This window comes from Mastomys coucha, unplaced genomic scaffold, assembly GCF_008632895.1.
Source record: "Mastomys coucha isolate ucsf_1 unplaced genomic scaffold, UCSF_Mcou_1 pScaffold9, whole genome shotgun sequence".
Lineage (NCBI taxonomy): Eukaryota > Metazoa > Chordata > Mammalia > Rodentia > Muridae > Mastomys > Mastomys coucha.
The window spans coordinates 35,928,671-35,935,304 of NW_022196915.1; the positions used below are offsets into that span (position 1 = coordinate 35,928,671).

The 6,634-nt window shown below is 42.1% G+C and overlaps 1 protein-coding gene across 3 annotated transcripts in view; it reads right to left on the minus strand.

The window, feature by feature from the left end:
* Ccdc198 (coiled-coil domain containing 198) overlaps positions 1 to 6,634 on the minus strand; it is a 24,139-nt gene that overhangs the window by 989 nt on the left and 16,516 nt on the right. The gene's annotated exons all lie outside the window — the stretch shown is intronic.

Sequence of the window (6,634 nt, forward strand, 5' to 3'; positions counted from 1 at the left end):
TTTTTTTTTTTTGTGCAACATTAAGATTATTCATTGTTTTTAGCAACACACACTCACATACAGAGACTGTTGGCTCTGTAAGTATTAGTTTTTAGCTGTTTTTAAAAGTTTTCTTTAATGATCTAAAAATAAGACTAGTGAATCAAATGTAGATCTCTAACTTATCCACAATATTATCTAAAAATTAGGGGACAGGGTATAGCTCAGTTGGTTAGAGTGCTTGACTAGCATGTACAACACAGACTACACATAAAAAATGGGATAGTGGCAAATGCCTGTGTTCCTAAAACTCAGGAGGTGGAGACAAGGGGTCTAGGAGTTCAGGGTCATCCATTGAAGCATGCTAAGTTAAAGGCCAGTCTAAGATACATGAGATCTGTCTCAAACCAAACCAAACCAGACCAAACCAAACCAAACCCAAATAAAACCAGAAAAACAAAATCACATTTCTATATTTTTGTCATTAAGAGGACCAAAAAATGAATGATCAGAGACGTTCTGGCCATGAGAAGTAATGGCAACCCCAACCCAGAACTACTTTAACCATGAGAGCTTAAACCTTCCAGTTACCTCTATCCTGAAAATGAGCTATGGATTACAAGAGACATCACTGAGAATGAAAATTTTCTAGAATGTCTATAACTGGAAGTAGAGCTTCAAAGTGGGAAGAAAATCTCTATTAGTTGTGGGTTTGGTGCCAAGATCACTCCAGTCTGAGATGTGTGCAATGCAGCTGCACACGCTCAGTTTCATCCTTGTCACCAGTGAGGAACTCTGGACATGGTCCCCAGAGGTGCAGTCTTAGTCTCACTAATAAGGTACCATGTACACTGCCCTGGGTATAGAGTGCTGAGCTTGAGGATATCTGAGCCAGGTGTAACAACATTCTTAAGAGATGTTTGATAGTGTATGGTTTATAGACTTAAGAACAATAAAAATAACAAAAATCATGACCTTTAGAAATCTAAGTGGATTTTGGGCATGCAGAGTAGAAGATACTGTCTGTATAAAACTCCAGGATTAATCTTCCCTCCACCCATCCCTCAGGTGAAGGCAGCGTATTCTGATGTGTACTGAGGGAATAAGGAGTGATTTAGATGGTACAGGAAATAGAAAGCATGAGAAATGCTTGTCCATCATATATTTTATGTTTTAGAAAAAAATCTATCCCTGCTCTCTCTCTCTCTCTCTCTCTCTCTCTCTATTATATATATATATATATATATATATATATATATACACACACACACACACATATATCATAGTAGTTCAAAGACAAAGCTACATATATATTTAAAGATTAGAGATTTAGTAGTTAAATAGTATGGGGGATGGAGATTAGAATTGTGAAGGTGACATTGAAATGATAGATTCAGGATAACATTTCTCTGAAAGATGCCACGCACACTTTGCGTGATGGCGGTATTTGAGGCATAAACTTCAACGAAAGTCAGTCTCCTGCCTCCGCATTGTCGCCTGGCACCCCAAACTCAGAGGTGGCCCAGATATGTCCTCTTACTAGTGTGCTAGGAACTCACCAAGATATTTTCTTACAGCTAGCAAGAGAAAATTCAGACATTGCTTTCTGACCTTCACCAATGTTTCCAACTATCCTAGTTTAATGTTTTAAGTACTAGAGAGTAATTGAAAGGTTTCTCTCACTCTAAGACCCTTCTGCCTGCCCCCAGCAAGAACCAGAGAATTAGCATAAGAATACCTCAACAGGGAGGGCTCCACCCCTCTTCCTCCTGCTTCACACCTAGCTACCAGACCCTGCTGACCTTGGTGTGTGGGGGTCATTTTGCCTACGTGACTTCAGTCTAGCACTAGGACTGGGGGAAGAAGGACTTGGACTTGCATGTAGGACTAGCACTAGAACTTAGATGGGCTAGGACTCAGATTCATGCGATTCGCATTTCCCGGGGCCCAGAGCGCTTGGGCCTGGGGGGGATGCAGCACCAGTTCAGAGGAGATGGTTGCTGTTTTAGACCCAGTATGTTTCAGATAGTCTCAGATGTACCTCAACTGTTGAGCTGTCAGATTTTTCATTTCTCTTTTACAATGATTGTAAAAGCCTCATGTCATTTTTAAAGAAATACACTCAGATCTTACATCACTCGTGTGTAGTCTGTTTGTCAAAGCTGAATCCCGTGGAACAAGGGACCCCCCTGTAAGAAACCCCGGTCCGCGACAGAAAGATAAGTTGTTTCAGTATAAGACATTGTGATGGTTAGTGTTGGCTATTATCTTGACAGATTCCTTAAGTATTGAAGAGACCAGTCTCGCCTCTGAGCATGCCCAGGAGGGATTGTCTGGACTAAGTTAATTGAGGTGGGAAGACCCACTCGAATGTAGTACCATCCTATAAGCTGAGGTTTTGGACCAAATACAAGAGAATGAGCTGAGAACATGTATTTATTGTCCTCTGCTTCCCGACTGTGGATGAGGTGTAGCCAGATGTCTCCTACCCCTGCTGGGGTACTTTCTCTGCTGGACTTCATTACCTGAAACTGGGAGTGAGAATAAATCCTTCCTTCCTTAAGTTGGTCTTACCAGGTGTCTTGTTGCTTCAATGAGACAAATAACTGATACAGACATCAATCCCATTTTCCTTTATTTTTTATCCACACTCCTATATATTTGTCTGAACCTTAAAGTTTCTGTGTGTGCACTGGGGGTGGAGAAGAACATGTGTGCACAGGTACATGTGGAAGCCAGAGAGAGGTTCAGGACAAGTGTCACTTCAATGGCTCTCCACCTTAATTGTTGAACAGGACCTCTCACTGAACTCAGAGCTCACTGACTTGGCTAGCTTAGTTGGGTAGCAAGCCTCAAGAGTCTCCCTACCTCTGCCTCTCTAGCACTGGGATTACAAATGCATGCTACAATGATCTGGCATTTTACATGGATACTGAAGATCCCAACTCTGGTCCTCAAGCTTGTGGGACACTTTCCCAGTGAAGCACTCTCCCTAGTTCTTATATGCCTTTTTATACACTTGAGATTAACTTTACATGAACCCTACATGGCTGATACTATTTTCTCTATTTTATACATGTAAAAATAGGGTCACCAAAGCCAAGCAACAAATGTACTTAGATATTCTTTTAAAAAACAAAACAGTGCAGGAAAACCTATAATCGAAAGGCTGCTGTATGTAAGACTCTGCTTTAGGAAGAGAAAGATGTGCCTGCCTGCAGAGAGGGTGCACTGTTGGAGCTCAGTGAAAGACTTTGATTCCAATTCCAGTGCCTTTCCTCCAGCTATATCCATGTCGTGCCTCTGAAGAGCACATGGCCACATGAAAATGGTAAAATTCACAGAACTATCCATCAAAAAGGATGAAGCTCACTTTATGCTGTACATGACTATAAATTTTATATGAATATGTGTAATTTATCATGTGAATAAACTAAAACAAATTAAAGGTGGTTTTGTTTTAAAGAAGCAGCAGAAAACAAAGCTCAGCTTCTGTCTCACAAGAGGCTAAAATTCTCTTCTTCTGGAGGGAAACAAGAAATGGTGGACATACCATTAAATCAGCGAAGGCTGGAAAAGAAAGAGGATCCAGCATTGCCAGACCCCAACTACCAGAATGCTCAGAGTTGCATATGAGCTTGGCTACATATGAGCTTGGCTACATTCCACTCACAGGAGAAATCAAACTGAATCACTTTTAGAAGACAGGGAAAGCACTCAGAGAGGTTCCGGGTTATCAGTAAGAGGAAGCCTTTGCTAGAGGCAGTGGCAAGAGCAGTCAAGTGTGCAGCCTCTGGGGTGAAGCATCCTGAGAAGTTTCATCTCTCACTATCTGGCTGTGACCTTGTGCGTGGACCTGTCCTTTTTGGATCTGGTCTCCTCATCTGTGAAACACAGGTGGTAATAATCCTGTCCTCTTGTGGTTCATAGAGGAAGAACTCAATACTGTGATTAAGATCACTTTCTAGATGCTAGCTCTGACCACTGTTATCCCAGTACCTTGCACATTTCTGTCTATAGGGCTGTGTGTCATGAATGGAAGCAACAAGAGAGTGGGAAACTTTATTGAGTCACAGCCTCTCTGTCTTCAAAGCAATGTATGATGATGCTTCACTTCTTGTGTCAAGTCAGCTTGCCTGGATTGGGAACCATCCAGTCTGGGTGGATCTGTAAGAGTGCTTCCAGACTTTTAACAGAGGAGGAAAGACATACCCCAAATATGGATGGCACCATCCCATAAGCTTGGGTTCCGGACTGGGTAGAAAAGACAGAGGAAAAATCAAGCTGGAGGGCCAGTAATCCATCTCTGCCTGCTTCCTGGCTGTAGATACAATGTGACCAGCCGTAGTGGACTGTATCCTGGAACTGAGACCCAGCAAGCTCTTCCTTCCACAAAACTCTTGTCAGCAGTTTCGTCACAGCAACCAGAAAAGTAAGTAATAGATTTCTCTGTCCTGCAGCTTCAGCAGCAGGCAATGATTTTGCTGCAGATATCTCCCTCCATGAAATCCCAATTAATTGTGATCTAATTTAAATGAGAACAATTAGAATTTTTTGTTTTTAAAAAATATTTATCTATTTGATTATCTGTCAATCTATCTGCCAATCTATCTGTCCATCCATCCATCCATCCATCCATCCATCATCTATCTATCTATCATCTATCTATCTATCTATCTATCTATTTATTTATCTATCTATCAGAGTGCTCTATTTGCATGTATGGCTGCATGACAGAAGAGGGCATCAGATCCCATTAAGGATGGTTGTGAGCCACCATGTAGTTTCTGAGAACCAAACTTTGGACATTTGGAAGAGTAGTCAGTGCTCTTAACTGCTGAGCCATCTCTCCAGCTTCTAGAATTTTTACTTCATGCTACCAACTTCTATTTTCTAGAAGCATTTTTGTCAGACATATTCACATATACACCCAGCCACTGCAAAGAAAAAAAAATCCCATAGACTTTAAGGGAGGATTACACTGAGATCAAGTCCATCTGAGGTTAGCTGATCTCCACAATCACTTGGAGAACTATAATGTAAGGTTATTTTACCATCTCTATCTGGAGATGCTGGTCCAGTATGAGGATGGGATCTGGGAAAGTCACCATTCCTCAAGGGATTCTGCTGCTGACTCAGTCTCTGTTTGGTGAGACAGATGTCCTGTAGCTGATTCCAGTTGAGGTTCCTCTTTCTGCTCCCTTCCTAGAAAGGTCCTAAATAGGGGCATATGAAAGCCAGCATCTATGAGCTTCTCCAACTTCCGTCTAGAACTGGAGAATGCAGCCTTCCCTTCAAAGATGGGTAAGGGCTCACAACTTTAGGCCTGCATACTTCCCAAGGCTGTCCTAGACAGACCTGAGGGAGGTTGTAGTAGGTAGGTCATGGAAATGTGAATTCTGACTACATACATTATGGGTGAGTGTTAACTCTTCTAGTTGTGTTAGAATTAGAGGGGCGAATGTGTGTGAAGACCAGATTACAGGACCAGCTGGTTGCTCTGCTTTTGAGATAGGGTCTCTCTGTGGAGTCCAGTTTGGAACCTGAACTATGCAGTCCAAGGGACTCATGGTGGCCAAGGACTGGGATTGCAGGTTTAGTTTAGAGAGAGAACAGTCAACAAACCACAGCTGGAACAGAGCAAAGCCTCTTTGAAAAGTCTCAGGAAAGCAATGGAAAACACTTGTCTCCAGTCCCTCCTGGGTCCCTCCAAGCTTGGCACATTTTTCTTGGCCCCTGCTGATATATGTGTATTTAGGCTTGTTCTCTGGAGATGGCTTTGCAGTGCTTAATTTTAGCTGAGTGACTTTTTCTTAGTTTTGTCAATATATATGTTTTTTTTTTTTTTTTGGTTGCAAAAGTTGTTTATTCCACAAAAGAACCCATCTCTGTCTGAAACTGGGGTATAGGTAAAGTGAATGCCCCAAGGTGATTTTCAATTATTCTGCCTCCCATTTAATTTACTGACTAACTTACTGATTAAGAGTCTTACTCTTTGGAGTGGGGATAGTATCACCTTAAGCAGGTGATTTTTGCATCTCAGAGCTCATTTGGCATTTCTGTAGGTTCATCATGGTCAGTCCTACAGATGTGGGGCTTTGCCCCCAGCATAGCAACCTCTGTGTGTGAGCAATATAGGACACAGGTGGCTTTCTTCTGGGGACACACACACTGGGAAAACTTAATGGGCACTCTGATTGGTGGGGAGCCTGGCAGACAGGTTATGGATAAGGATAGCTGTTGGAGAGCCCAGAAAATCCAAGGCTAGATAGAGTGTGGAGCTGTCTGTGAGAACCATAGGAGATACAGTCAGAAGGTAGGTAGTGGCCAGATTCTGGAAGGTTTGAGGTCCCCTGTTAAGGAGAGGACGTTTTATCTTCAAGTTCCTAGAGATCTGACTGCATTTTTAAAAAGGATTTTATTTATCTATGTGAGTATACTGTCGCTATCTTCAGACACACCAGAAGAGGACATCAGATCCCATTACAGATGGTTGTGAGCCATCATGTGGTTGCTGGGAATTGAACTCAGGTCCTCTGGGAGAGCAGTCAGTGCTCTTAACTGCTGAGCCATTTCTCCATCCCCTGACTGCTTTATTTTATTTTATTTTATTTTATTTTTTTTTGGTTTCTCTGTATAGCCCTGTCTGTCCTGG